The sequence below is a fragment of the Mustela nigripes genome, chromosome 10, assembly GCF_022355385.1.
Source record: "Mustela nigripes isolate SB6536 chromosome 10, MUSNIG.SB6536, whole genome shotgun sequence".
Classification (NCBI taxonomy): Eukaryota; Metazoa; Chordata; class Mammalia; order Carnivora; family Mustelidae; genus Mustela; species Mustela nigripes.
In genome coordinates this window covers 9,995,776-10,011,171 of record NC_081566.1, presented here as the reverse complement: position 1 = coordinate 10,011,171, position 15,396 = coordinate 9,995,776, and the positions used below count along the sequence as shown (strand labels likewise).

The 15,396-nt window shown below is 47.3% G+C and overlaps 1 protein-coding gene across 7 annotated transcripts in view; it reads right to left on the bottom strand.

Annotated features, from left to right (window-relative positions):
- Nucleotides 1–15,396, bottom strand: part of EFCAB2 (EF-hand calcium binding domain 2) — a 143,932-nt gene that overhangs the window by 11,382 nt on the left and 117,154 nt on the right. Inside the window, exons 7-8 of one of the 7 annotated variants that reach the window (XR_009406558.1) lie at nucleotides 3,296–3,415; nucleotides 1,561–2,503 (exon numbers count right to left, since the gene is read on the bottom strand). The exons of 4 other annotated variants lie outside the window; for them this stretch is intronic. The gene's annotated coding sequence lies outside the window, so the exon portion shown is untranslated. Of the gene's footprint in view, nucleotides 1–1,560; nucleotides 2,504–3,295; nucleotides 3,416–15,396 lie in introns of those variants that run through there. 2 more of the 7 variants (XR_009406559.1, XR_009406557.1) reach the window with 2 other exon arrangements.

The following is a 15,396-nucleotide window of genomic DNA, read 5'->3' as shown; positions in this document are numbered from 1 at the left end:
TGTGTGTTGGGGCTGGTGTGTGGTGTGTGTGTGTGGTCTGTGGTGTGTGGTATGTGGTGTATGTGGGGAATGTGTGGGGGAGGGGGATGTGTGTGTCTGTGTGTTGGGACTGGTGTGTGTATGTTTGTGATGTGTGTGGTGTGGGGAGTTGTGGGGGGTGTGGTGCCTGATGCGTGATGGGGGGTAGGGGGGCAGTGTGTGGAGTGTGGGCCGGTGTGTAGGGGTGTGGTAGGGGAGTGCATGGGAGGGTTGTGCACAAATGCCCACTGTTTTTGTCTTTCAGACTTTCCTTAGGGAAGAAACCGCCTCCCTCCCCGCTCCAACAGGGTGCCGGCTCAGAGTACCCAGAGGCGTCTCTTTAGGTCCCAGGCCGCACCCCTGCACTGCCCGCCGGCGCCCTGTCCTCCAGGGCAACCATTTGGACCGTCCTGAAATGTCTGCCTCCATTTTTCTTAATGCGCTGATGCTACCATTCCTGCCATTTCTTGGTTCATCATTTTCAGACAAGGGCTCTCTAGGGCCTTGTGGCGCAGGACAGGAAGCGTCAGCTGCCAACCCCTCCGCGTCGGCTCGCTCCCCCCTCCCAGTGATGCCGTAGGTAGAAGGAGGGGCCCATCCTGATGGCGGGCTCCCGCCTGAGGCCCGGCCCCAGCACCCCGGCCTGACTGGTCAGCCCTTGCTGCCCACAGCCCTCCCCACCCAGCGGCACCCCCCGGGACCCCACCTCCCTCCCAGCCCCCTCCCGGTACCTGGGGCCAGCCCTCGGTCCTCACGTCTTCTCCCTCACCCGGGCTCTGACTGACCATTTCCGAAGGGCTGCCAGACTCCCTGACTCCCCCACCGCCCCCCAACCCCCACACACCCCTCAGTTTGGCTCTGTTCTGGAAGTCTCCACTTGGATGTCCAATGGACCTCTCTAACTCAACACATCCCCCACCAGCTCGGGCTGATCGTGGAGACAGGTGCTCCCCTGCGGCCTTGGTCATCACGGCCAATGGCATGTCCCTGACACCAGTCACACAGGGACGAAACCCCAGGGTGGGAGGGGCCGGGGTGCGGCCAAAAACCTATGAGGCAAATGAAAATATCGACAAAGCTGGGGTCTAGTTACCTAGGGGCCGGAACATCCACAGCAAGAGAATTGGGATTTACTGAAAGGTCGGAAAAGAAGTCAACGCTGCTTAAAGGGGGACTGCTGAAAGGAAATACGGAGCCTTCGTGTCACAGAGTGCGAGGCAGATGGAGAACAAGGCAGGTATTCACGATACTTAGGAACTGGGTGTGCAGGCTCTGTTGTTTAGTGGGAAAGCGTGACACATACGGTTGCATACAGTAGGCGCCCCACCCACACGCTTGCACAGAACTCCAGAGAACGGGCGAATGCGGAGCGGGTGTGGTGGGAACGGAGTGGTGGGCGGACAAGTTTAAAAAGAAGGATTCATGCTCATTCCGGGAGCCTTTACGCCGTTTGAATTTTGTACCAAGTGCCCTTTAATTCATTCGAGAAGTGAATTAGATCATTTCTGATTTTGACATTCACGATCAATCTTGTTTCCTCAACTAAATGGCCCCCAGCCTCCCCAGAGTCTCTGGCACACCAGATCAGTTCCTCACTCATCATGGTCACTTTTATTCCGAAAAAGAAATCAGCTCTTCGATTTCGCGTGTGCTGTTTTCTGATGGAGGACCTTGGGGCTGAGAGAGCCCCTGGTGTTACATTTAAATGTGTGGTTGGCTATAATCATGAAACACAACAGGACGGAGACATTCTTTTACCTAAAAGTCATGGCTACGCTTTGGTCCAGAATTCCCATTGTGTATTTACTCATTCATTCACTTTGCCGGTAATTTGAAGTACTCGCTGCAATCCGCTGTCAGCCTGGCCTTCATTTCTCTTCTTGCTCCCAGCAGATCCCGGGGAGAGCAAGGGGCCTAGCGCGGTAGCAGGCTCCCACCTCCACGTCGCAGCCAGAGGCGTGCGCTGGGCTCTGCCTACACCTCACAGCCGCGGGTAACCGGAGCACGCCCAGTTCTCGGCCACCTCTGCCCAGCTGCTCATCAGGTGGCTGAGTCACGCCCGTCTCCAAGCTGGGGAGCTTGCCAGTCGACCCAGGCAGGCACGGTTTCCCCTTTGCACCGTATCTGCTAGAAATCAAAGTGCCGGACCCTGATGATCACGACCGCACAGCACCGAGCTTCTTCCTGCGGCGGGGGCTTCCTGAGTTCCTCAAGAGCCCTGGAAGCTCTCTCCCCGTTCTGCAGAGGCGGCACGGTGAACCTCGAGGGCACTCCGGAAACCTCGCAAGCACCCCTGGCTTCCCCAGCAGCCCAGCCCACAGTGTTCCCGGCTCCTTCTCTCCCAGATTTATTCAGGGCTTCCTGGAAGAGACTGGTCTGCCTTTTCCGTCTGCAAAAATGCATCGTAGGTGGCTTAGTTCAGTCGAACTGCCTTCTCATCTCTGGCTCACGGCACAACTGGGATGTCTCTGCCTCGAGGATAGCTCTGATGCCAATATAATGCAAAAATGGAACAAACATGGCCTTCCCAGAGTTTTCAAACATATTCAGATTTTTGTAAATTTCATGCCCTGTCCCTGTGGCTTTTGCTTGCATCCCCATCCCCCTGCCTGGGCTCCGTTCCTTCCCATCCGAGGCCGATTTAAAACTGAAGGGACATGCTTTAGTTCCGCTCTTGTCACTTGGCGACAGAAGGAAGCCAGATGCAGTAACAACACACCGGCCACAAATTGCTTGACACTGGATGTGTTTGGGAGCTTGTCAATATTGGAGGAAAGAAAAACAGTAATTTTCTTTACAGGGCTTCGGGGCTCTTACACTGATACTTCTGAATTTCAGATAAAATTATTACTGGCTTTATAAGTATTAGCCACAAGAAGGGAGATAAAAACAAAATATTTTGTAACCACACAGCCCATGATAAGGAGCTAAAGAGCCAGGATTTTATTATAGTTCCTCTGTGTAGTTAGTTGATCAAATATTTTCTATAAGACCAGCCTTTAGGCTATGTTGACAACATTTATCTTGACATCGATGGTTTAAGACAAAGAGACTCTAAGTGGCTGGTGGGGAGGTGGTTAGGGACGTGGGGGACCAGCTATCACCAGGTCCTGCCTTGAGAGCACACCCCTGCATCTCTGGGGGGAACATCAAGGAACTCTCCTTCCTCACAGCTCAAGAGTGGGCAATAGTTTGTTAAAAAATAATAATTTACATCGGCTGATTGATAGTATCTCCCTTTAGTACATTCTTAAGAAATGAAAAAAACTGACCATACCATCAATCAGGCAGGCTCTTCAGGCATCACTGGATTTCCTCTGGGACAAGTCCTCAGCCTGACATGAAGAACGGCAGAAACCGGCATCTGGTGAACCACGGAGCTGGGCACGGTGGTGTCCTACAGGGAAAGGCATCCAAGAAGGGATCTGGAGGCAGCCTAGGAAGGCTTTTTTAGAGAGAACCCCGGCCTGCAAACCAATGAGAGCCGCGATACGAGAGGCCGTTATAAAATTCAGATGGTCTCCTCAATGCTCCCTTTTGATTTTCATTTCAACAAAAAACAAAATCTAACCTCACACGATCGACTCCTTTAGCTCCGGACCAGATATTCTGAATGACGTAACGGTGTTCCAACGGTTGTCCGCACAGTGATGGGGAATGTCACCCTCGGTTCCCGTAACAACCCGATCTCCCTTTCACCACGCCCCCAGCACCTTGCCCTGAGTGCATCAGCTCTTTCCACTGTAAAATGAGGCACTGACAGTAACTTACTGTAGAGTTTTTGTGAGGCTTACGCTGGATCATGTGGGGGATGAACTGGTGTGCTGTTTGGCACATTACGTAAGTGCTTCATGACTGTTAAGTGTTAATATCATCATCATCATTATTAATCTAATCTATTGCCAGATTTCAGCTCTGATTTCATATCATAGGTTCATAAGTGGCATATTAATTTTACACTGGAAATCACGTTTTCTGTAGCCAGCTCTAAATGAATGTCCTAGTTCTACTGCATTTCTCCCCATAACCACGTTACTGTTCCAAGTGGTAACCACATTTTCAACTTTGATGTTTTCTATGGTGCGCAGTACAGTGCAGAGCCAACAATGGGCCTTAGACACGGCACTGAAGCAAATATAAGAAAACTGGAAAACTAAGAGGACGATTATCTTGGTAGGTACTGACCGATATACGGAAGGGCTGAACCACGGTGTAGTCCGCTGGACACAGATGTAACACTGCATGTTAACTACACTGGAATTAAAATTCTTTAAAAAAGTGCCAACAATAGATTTTATCCACCCCCCAACAAAAAGAAAAAGAATAAAATGAAAATGAAAGGGAACAAAGAAATACAAAGATATAGCTCACACAATGGACAAAATCTGTGATCCATCTCAACAGATGGGGTTAAGAACACTGAGAGTCATTCTAGAGAAAACCCTACTCACTTTCTCTGAAACCCTGTCGAAGATTACCTTGAAATCTCATAAAATTGGCATTTCAAATGTGTCTCATTTGACTGACTCAGTTGAAGGAGACTGCAATGAGCTTTTGTGGGGGAACAACTTCATAGGAAAAATAAAGTTGGAAGCACAACAGAATGAGCAAACATTATTTGTGGGTCGAGGTAAAACATATCCTGTTTTTCAAAATAAAAGCTTTTATTATAAGTCATTTTAGGGCCTCCTGGGTGGCTCAGTCTTTAAGCATCTGCCTTCGGCTCAGGTCATAATCCCAGGGTCTTGGGATTGAGCCCTGCGTCGGGCTCCCTGCTTAGCAGGAAGCCTGCTTCTCCCTCTCCCTCTGCTTGCTGCTCCCCTGCTTCTGCTCTCTCTCAAATAAGCAAATAAAATCTTTAAAAAAATAAAAATCATTCTCAAAAAAAGTATAAAGAGGGTGCCTGGGTGGCTCAGTGGGTTAAGCCGCTGCCTTCGGCTCAGGTCATGATCTCAGGGTCCTGGGATCGAGTCCCGCATCGGGCTCTCTGCTCAGCAGGGAGCCTGCTTCCCTCTCTCTCTCTCTGCCTGCCTCTCCATCTACTTGTGATTTCTCTCTGTCAAATAAATAAATAAAATCTTTAAAAAAAAAAAAGTATAAAGAGGGAACAGGGAGTTGTTTAATGGGTACAGATCTACAGTGTGGAAGGAGAAACTTCTGGAAATGGGTGGTAGGGACAGTTGCACAACAATGTGAATGGGCTTAATGCCACAGAACCATGTGCACAAAATGGTTAAAATGATAAATTCTGTTTTGTGTGTATTTCACTACAGTAAAAAAAAAAAATGAAAAGGTTTAAAGTCACATATCTACTTTTACACATTTCTCTAAACATAGAAACACACAAATATAGTAAAATTTTCAGTAACTTCTCTCCCTTAGGTACAGATACCTCTTTTAACCCCAATAATGGTAAAGGTGACCTCAAAGGAAATACTTATAGTAATAGGGTCATACGCATTCTTTCAGATTCGCTGATGGCAACCAGAGAGTTTTCGAGTACTCTCCTAGCTGTTGGGTTGTTTTCCCTTGGATGGACTCAGGTACGAAAGATGTTATGCTGTTTACACAGGGAATTTCAAAGTCAGAAGAAAAAAGCTGTCTTTTATGAAAGTGAACAGAAGAAAGACGAACATAGTAGGCACTGGAAACATTTCAAGAGGTAAGAAAGAGCCAAGATCCACAGATACCATGAAACGAAGATATTCATGTAGCCTTCATTAGTTATTGATTTTTGCAGGCCTGGAAGAATCCATGTGCCCTGTAAAGAGACTGTGCTTAGCTCCCTCTTTTCTGCAGATGGCTTGTGGAGGATTGAGGGGGTGGTGAGCCAGACTTTTCTCTTACAAACATGTCACCCTGCAGTCAGCAGGTGGGCAGAGGCTTGGGCGCTGACATCCTGTGCAGGTCACCCTGGGTTCCCAGCACCAACTGCCCGTACACACTTGGTCATCTCCACTCAGTCCACACAAGCACCAATGAACACCCAGGACCCGGATGAAGAAGAAGGGGAGGGCTGTCTCTCCACTGCCTTTTTACTGCCTTCACTATTCTTTCCCATTCTCCCCTTTTGCCAAAAAGTAAATGGCAAAGTAAATTTTTAGCAGCGAAGTGTGCATTATTTTGATCTTTGTTTTCCTAGGATATGTTTATTCACAGGTTAAGTACACCATGTCAATGGGCTCTTAGAAGTTTGTGCATGTGGTTATAGGCTGCTGTTGTATTAAAAAGGAAAAGTGTCCTTTTCTCAACAATCTATAAGCTGGTCGATTACAGTGGACCTGGGGGAAGTTTCTGCCCAGTAAGAAGCTCCCCCCCCCAATTTTAGGGAGGACATGTCCACACTAAAAACTAGGAACCCCCAATTCTACAGCCTTGTAAGGAACAAAGATGGTGGCACTGGGTCTTACTGCCCTTCTGTGGCGTGAGCTGGTGAGCTGTGGGACTCAGACATGTTCTATAAACACGCCCAGCACAAGCAACAAGAGCACAGACAAGTGAGGCTCGATCCAGCTTGAAAACTTTTGTGCATCAAAATCAACAAAGTGGAAAAGACAACCTACAAAACCGGCGAAAATATTTGCAGATCTGATACCTGATAAGGGGTTACTATGCAGACTATATAAAGAACTACAAGTCAACAACAACAAAAAAAATCAAATAACCCAATTTAAAAATGGGCAAAGGACTTGAATAGACATTTCTACAAATGAGGATATACACATGGCCAACAAGCGTATGAGAAAATGGCAGACGTCACTAATCATCAGAGAAATACAAATCAAAATATGTGGCAGGATGGCTACTATCAAAAAAAGCCCAGAAAATAATAGGTCTTGGCAGAAACAGAAAAATTGGGGGTGCCTGGGTGGCTCCGTCACTTGAGTCCCACTCTTGATTTCGGCTCAGGTCATGATCTGAGGGTCGTGAGATGGAGCCCCGTGTCGGGCTCTGTGCTAAGCATGGAGTCTGCTTGAGAGTCTCTTTCCCTCTCCCTTTGCCCCTCCCCCTGCACGTGCTCTAAGTAAATAAATAAAATGTTTTTTAAAAAACAGAAAAATTGAAATGCCTACTCATTATTGATGGGATTATAAAATGGTGTAACCATTATGGAAAACAATATGGTGGTTCCTCAAAAAATTACACATAGAACACGAGCCAGCCGTCCCACTTCTGGGTATACACCCGAAAGCACTGAAAGGATCTTGAGGAAACATTTGCACGGCCATGTTCGAAGCAGTGCTTTCCACAAGAGCCAAGAGGTGGCAGCAACCAAGTGTCCATCAACAGATGAATGGATAGACACAGTGTGGTCTGGGCGTAGAATGGAGTATTATTCAGCCGTATAAAGGGAAGAAATCTCATCACATGTTTCAACATAGATGACCCCCAGGGACACTGTGTTAAGTGAAATACCCCAGTCATAAAAATACTGATTCCGTATGATTCCACATATCAGGAGGGTCCTAGAGTAGCCAAACCTATAGAAACAGATAGGAGAATGGTGGCTACCAGGGGTTGGGCAGTGGGTAAGGGGAGTTGTTGTTTCAAGGAAAGCCAAGGCTGGAATCCTGGGGGCAGGAACACTGAAGGGTGGGGATCGAGAGAGGCGAGGGGTTCTGGAAAGTGCGTGTCTTTGAATCCAGCAAATGTGAGACGCTGCTGTGAACTCACACAGGCTAAGGCTGGCACTGGCAACTGGGAGCCACACGGTGAGCTGGTCAGCGGCTGCAGAGGGAGCGGAGGGCAGAAGGCCGGCCAGGAGCCCCACACCGAGGGCGGGACGGCTGGACAGAGGCCAGCGGTGACGGGCAGGAAGAGACCAGGCCTGGGGGACGTGAGTCCTAGGGAAGGCAGGTGTCCCTAAAAAGAGGGGTAGACCTGAGTGAGATCGGGTCTGGAGAGAAATCAACAGGTGGATAAAGAGAAAAGGAAGAACAAAGGACGGAGGGAGACAGGTGGGGAGGCGGCGGAGGGACCGGAGCAGGAGGCTCGGAGAGACGGACGGTGACCATGCAGGCCAGCTCTGAGATGAGGGAGCACTCGGGGGCCGGGGGTGGGGAGGCTGTGGGGGTGATGGAAATGCTGCTGGCAGCAGGTGTCTGGACTCAGGGCCTCAGGGCCACTCTGGACCCTGCCCTGGAGCCAGCCCCCGCAAAGCTGCCTGGCCCGGCCAGGAACTAAGGCCTGTGAGCCAGGAGGGGGCAGTGTGGAGGCGGCAGCGGCGTGTGTGGGCCTGGGGCCTGGAGGAGTGGTTTTGCCCTTGCCAAGGTGTTGCTGAGAGCGTGCAAGCCTGTCCAATGCGAGCCAGGTCCTCCGATCAGACAAGACAGAGGCCCAGGGGCAGGGCAGGAACTTGGAGAAGAGATGCCAACATCTGGAGCAGCCTTTGATTTCGTTTTTATTACAGGAGGTCAGTGATGGGGTGCGGTGTGCCTCTCTGGGTGCGGGGCGTGACCCCCCCATGGCACTGAGCCATCTGTTACCTGCACGCACACACATCATTTTTCCTGCCTATAAAACACTTTAGCTGACCTCTGCAAGGAGCCCTGTAGGCCTCACAGTCTCCGTGTGTGTGTGTCTCCGTGTGTGTGTGTGTCTGTCTGTCTCTCTGTCCCTGGAACCACTCCCTGATTCCCCTCCACCGGGCACGGTCTTTAACCACTGCTGATGGGGCCCCAGGTCTACGTTTCGGGCCCGTGGTTTCTCCTTTTCTCAGTGTCAGTGCTGGTGTCCGCCCATTCATGCCCACGATTGCTATGTTGCTCCTAGGACCCGAGCCCTTGATGTTAGCGATGTACCCAGGCAATTCCATCGGGGGTTAAAAATGCAACCTTTTGGGGCACCTGGCTGGCTCAGTCGGTTAAGCCGCTGCCTTCAGCTCAGGTCATGATCCTGGAGTCCTGGGATGGAGTCCCGAGTCGGGCTCTCTGCTCAGCGGGGAGCCTGCTTCTCCCACTCCCCTCTCTGCCTGCCTCTCTGCCTGCTTGTGATCTGTCAAATAAATAAATAAAATCTTTTTTAAAAAAATGCAACCTTTCTTTGAAGTTAGGTTACAACTGTTTGGAAGTAATTCTATGTCCTAGGCCATATGAATTCCTGATTCCTACATTCAAGGAATTTTGCAACTGTCTGGTCCCTCCCGATTATTGCAGAAATTTACTAGGTTTTTCTCTGGCTTACAACTCCACACTGCGTGGTATAAGCAATGTGTGTTGTCAGATGGCCAGAATGAAAATGGAAGACACAGAACCAAAAAGATGCACATCTGAGCTGTGGGTGGTTTTCTTATTATAAAATATACATTACTTTGAATATATCATTTAAATATGTTAAATATCAAAATATTCTAAAATATATGTGTTAGTTGGTTATTTCTATGTGTTGAGCTAGGGAAGAATCGCATTCAGGACTGTTATGAATTCTTGCTGTGCTATTAACATTGACATAAATAACTACTCTAAATCATCCTTTTCTTTATAGGCTTACGATGTTTGAAACCTGCTTGTCAATCTGCAACAGCTTTATTAAATCAAGCCAAGTCCAAACACCTCACTTCCACCCACAGGAAAAAAGATAGATTCGCTGTGACAAAAATAGCAGAGTTACCCCTACCGCAAACCTTATCAATCACCCGAAAATGATCAGGTAAGCAGAACGGTACCCAGCGCTGCTTTGGCTAGGACACCCAACAAGTGGGGGCCCATACTTCCCAAAAGGGGCACAGGCAATTTCAAACCCCACCTGTCATGCACACAATTCTAAAAATAAAATGCAGGCTTTTAAAAGACATCAAGAAACATTTCTTTTGAAAAATTAATGAACCGAGCAAACTGCCTTGCTGTTCGAACTTCATTTCAAAGAAGCCAAACAGTCCAGGAAGGAAGATTATCTTTAAAAAAAAAAAAAAAGTAGTTATTTATTTAAGACACACAGGGAGAGAGAGCATGAGCAAGAGTAGCATCAGAGAGAGGGTGAAGGGTCCCTGCTGAGCGGGCCCCCCCCCCCACCATGAGGAGTTTGAACTCAGGACCTCATGATCATGACCTGAGCCAAAGGCAGATGTAACTGACTGAGCCACCCAGACGCCTCCAAGGAAAATTATCCTTAACAGAGAATTCCAGCACATAAACACAGAAGGAATAACAGCATTTTGAAAAACCACCATTTTGCAACTCCTAATAAATAATGTTTCTAGGCAAGTATTAGGGAAAGGGTGATGGGGAACTTCTTAGTCACTGGATCTGATGGCAGGTGTTTCCGAGCAAGGGATGGACAGACAGTTCTGACAGCGTGTGCCTCCCTAGGGAAGGCCATAAAAATACCCCACCTCCAATGAACTCATAAAAAGCAAAAACTAAACCAAACTGACCTTGAACTTGATCAAGCCTCTAGATTTAACCATTGGTGGACAGGAAGTACAGGGAATAGAAAAACACATCAAACGAAAAGCAATCAGACAAACCCAACATGTTGAAAATCCTATAGAACCAGTGGCCAGGCTTTTCAACAAATAAACAGCAAGAACGGAAGGGGAGGGGACTGTTAGAGGTTGAAAGACACATCAGCCACATGCAGTGGTGGATTTGTTGGGGACCGACTGGAATAAACCAACAATAAAAAGACATTTATGAGACAACAGTGAACATTTGAGCAACGACCATGTTATCAGACAACATTAACGAATCATTGCTAATTTTTTTAGTTACAATAATGGCTTCATGGCTGTGTGCAAAAAAGGGGAAGGGGGGTCCCTACCTGCTAGAGAGAGTACCAAAGCCTTTCCAGAAGGAAGGATGTGATGTCTGGAATTGGTTCGGAGATAATCCAGCAGTGGGGAGGGTAGACGTGGACTAGATAGGGCAAGACTGGCTGACAGCGAGTAATGGATACGTGGGGGTCCTTTGATCCAATTCTTTTTGTGTTGACATTTCTTACTAGAAGGTCCTTTTTGAATCACCCAAACGGGTGATCAGTGTCTTGCGAAGGCAGTTCCAGAATAACATAAACTCGTTTGCTTTCCACCTGTTAGGCTTTCTGCTCACCCCCTCCATCAAAGCACCCCTCTAAATTCCAGTGCCCCCCAAAGACTCTTGAGCTGAATAGGAGGCCCCCTTATTGGCTGCAGGCTCCAGGTCTGGATTTGAGTCAGGAGACATGAGGTTGCTCATAAACCTTCCTGGAGATTCTCTGATCCCTGTGTGACCAGTGGGTTTGTGTCTGCGCACTTCTGTGTAGAGCCATGGTGGAAATCAGGTGTCTAGACCAACCAAACCTCTTTCTCTGCTTACTGCCTATTAGCGCATTATCTGGAAAGGTCCAGTGTTGGCCCCAATTTCAGGTCACCAAGGATCGACAACACATCATTAAAAATTAAATACTGAACGGCACCAGCCTAAAACATCTCATACTCTAAACCCAGGAAGCTCTTGGAAGCCAACCTGAAGAGGTTTCCACCAAGCAAGGACTGGTAACTGCCAGCATCAGTAAGAAGAACTGCAATGGAGGGAAACACACCAAACCCACGTGAGTTTACGACGGACACACATAATTTTACGACAATGCTAAAACGTGAACAAACAAAAATTGGTCACTGTTAGAGAATGCTAGGAAACTAAATCATTATTTTCAAAATTGTTAAATAAAAGAATTTTTTTAAACCCTCCTAACATTTATCCTTTTTCTTGTAAGACTGTACCACTGGGCAACCAAATAGTAGATGAGAAATAGTTTCCTTTAAACAAGAATTGCGACTAAGAAAGGGAGGAGGAAGGATAGACATAGACAGCATCTCGTGTATTAATAAACCTAGCGTTCATCGATAACGGCACTGATGCCCAGATAACATGGTGTGTCACTCACTTCTTTTTTTTTTTCTTAAAGGTTTTATTTATTTACTTGACAGAGAGATCACAAGTAGGCAGAGAGGCAGGCAGAGAGAGAGAAGTAGGCTCCCTGCTGAGCAGAGAGCCTGATGCAGGGCTCCATCCCAAGACCCTGAGATCATGACCTGAGCCGAAGGCAGAGGCTTAACCCACTGAGCCACCCAGGTGCCCTGGTGTCACTCACTTCTTGATGAAAGGACACAACACCTATAAAGTAATCTTATATCCCCAAAAACTCAAACCAGAATTTGATCAAGCCTAGATGCAATGGCCAATTTATGGATTAGAGAGGACAGAGGAAGGCATTTCAACTGCATAGACTGTGGGGAGGCAGCCAGCCAAATTCAGCCTCGGGGAAACTCAACAGGACAAACATGGTTTCTTCAATAATTATTTGGGGGTGGTGCAGATAGGGGAGAAAGGTTGGAGACAAAAATTATATGTTAGACCCAGCAATTGCACTACTGGGTATTTACCCTAAAGATACAAACGTAGTGATCCAAAGGGGCACGTGCACCCGAATGTTTATAGCAGCAATATCCACAATAGCCAAACTATGGAAAGAACCTAGATGTCCATCAACAGATGAATGGATAAAGAAGATGTGGTATATATACACAATGGAATACTATGCAGCCATCAAAAGAAATGAAATCTTGCCATTTGCGACAACATGGATGGAACTAGAGTGTATCATGCTTAGCGAAATAAGTCAAGCAGAGAAAGACAACTATCATATGATCTCCCTGATATGAGGAAGTGGTGATGCAACATGGGGGCTTAAGTGGGTAGGAGAAGAATCAATGAAACAAGATGGGATTGGGAGGGAGACAAACCATAAGTGACTCTTAATCTTATAAAACAAACTGAGGGTTGCTGGGGGGAGGGGGGTTGGGAGAAGGGGGCTGGGGTTATGGACACTGGGGAGGGTATGTGCTTTGGTGAGTGCTGATTCACAGACCTGTACCCCTGGGGATAAAAATACATGTTTATAAAAAAATTTTTTTAAAAAATTATATGTTAAAGGAAACCTTACATATCAGCCAAACACAATACAGTCAATCTTTGTTGACTTCTAATTCAAACTGTTATTTTTTTCGAAGCGTCTCATTACATTTATGGGAAAATTGATCATTTGAACACTGGCTGGGTATTTGATAACATTAAGCAATTTTTATTTTTTAGGGGTAATCAGAGTATTGTGATTATGTTTTTTAAAGAATCTTTATCTTGTAAATGTGCATGCAGAGGGGGTACCCGGGTGGCTCAGTCAGTTAAGTGTCTGCCTTTGGCTCAGGTCAAGTCATGATCTCGGGGTCCTGGGATCGAGTCCCGCATCAGGCTCCCTGCTCAGTGGAGAGTCTGCCTTTCTGTCTCCCTCTGCCCCTCCCCTCCTCATGCTCTTGCTCATTTTCTCTTCTCTCTCTCTCTCTCAAATGAATTAAAAAAAAATCTTGTAAAAAATGCATGCTGAAAATATTATGGGTGAGGTGAGATGATGTCTTGGATCCGGTGGAGAATAACAAGTGTGAGGACAATGTCTGAAGATGGAGTCAGGATTGGTCTTGACAGGTGACAGCTGTTCAGGAAGATGGAAGTGGGGGTTCGCTGTACGTTGCTCACTGAACTCTCAGTAATAGAGCAATTTTACAAAAAAAAAAAAAAAAAAACCATGTATATTGCAACCTGGTGGGATAATTTATGGAGTTACTATTTTGTTATTATTCTTATTATTCTTACTGCTGTTAAAAGAGACCAAAAAAATTAAAAGTGATTCCTTCTCTTCTCCTCCCCACCCACCCCTTCCTGGGGGCAGGCTGTGCTTTGAGTCCCGGAGAACCGGGGCTTCCTTTGCAAATAGGGCAGGGGCAAAAGGCTTTGCTTTCAAAAGCCTTCACACAGACAAGCCAGCGGTTCAGCCGTCTGGAGAGAGCAGGTGGGGTCTTTGGGCTTGGGGACGGGGAAGGGCAGAGGAGGGCAGATGTGCAGGGGGGAAGGAATGTCCCCTCCTCTATAGATCGGTTTCTTCTACACTTCACTGTGGTCTTAACACCCATCGTGTGGAGAGAGCCCCATGTTTAGAGAAGGTGCTCAATTTCCCCCTTGTTTCTTCAGAAGAGCCATTCGAGTTCCCCATACAGCAACCAGAGATGATGATAGGACTTCTCAGGTGGTGCTAGGTGAGGAGAAACAATGGTCATGTTGTGGTAAATATCGTGGGTTTTAGAGGTAGCGTACAAATGCCCAGATTCTTATGTGGCACAGGTAAACTGAGGGCTTTTTGTGATATGACTGGACAGGAGGCACCTGAAAGTCAGACTTGGTTTAGAAAAACAAAGCTACCAGAATGTGACGGGCATCTTCCATGCCTGAGGGTCAGGTTGCCCGTTAATTCCTTCCTGATATTGAAACACTACAAACCCCAAGTCTCTTTGCACTTATCTTTAGACATGCAATTTTTGTTAATGGCCACCACATTGGCTCATCAAGCTCTAGCCCTTATAATTTCTAATGAAGCCCCCAACAGTGTTAATTGGGCCTGATTAATCTTGACCTCTTTCATTCAGGGTTAAAGATCCTGAGTGTTTAAAAGAAACTGGGAAATTCGGGGGTTCGTGATAGTTCACTAAGGATGTGACAAGAGGGGATATTCTTGGATTTCTCATGCAAGTAAAAAGTTTAGAGCTGTTGTGGAGTTGGACACAAAACACCTGCAGTATTTTTCAATCTAGGTGAGTCCAAATCATTTCAGGGAATCTGATGGCCCATTGAAAAGAAAGACCTGGGTGAGGGTCTACACAGACGGAAGCCTTCAGTGGTACGGGTGGGTGGAGACGCAGGGGGATCCGGGATTTTATCGACACTACGTTTCCTCTGTGTCTTTCTCCTCTTCCCCATCTTCAATTTTTGGATTGCCCCCAGGTGTAGACCCCAGAGCCCTCCTCTTCTCTATCCCGCCGCCCTCCTTAGGTGATCTCACCCAACCTCACAGCTTTAAGTCACCAAACACTGACTCTTCCAGCCATAGCTCAAACCTTGACGGATGGCACCTTGTCCCTCGGGCCAAATCCCTGTTGTCTTCCCTGACATTCTTCTCTTTCTCCGCTCACATCGAATCCATCAGGAAATCCTTTTGGTTCTACCTCCCAAATGGATCGATGTCAACCACTTCTCACCTCATCTACCAGGGACACCCTTGTCCGAGAGGCCAAATCCCATGCGACAGGCCGTGAACTGGTTTCACACCATTTGGTGGCTTCTCTTCACTGTCAGCAAATAGCCAAAGTTCTTTCCCAGACTATGCAGCCCTTCATGTTCTGGGATGTTCTGCCTCCCTCTCCATCCCTAACTCCTGCCTCCCTCTTCTTACCCAGTCTACCTCGGCCTCAGCGGCCTTCTTTCTGTTCCTCCAGGCCATCAAACCCTTGGCACTTGCTGTCCTCTCTGTATTGAATTCTCTTCCCCAATGTTCCTTCATTTTTTTCACTCACTG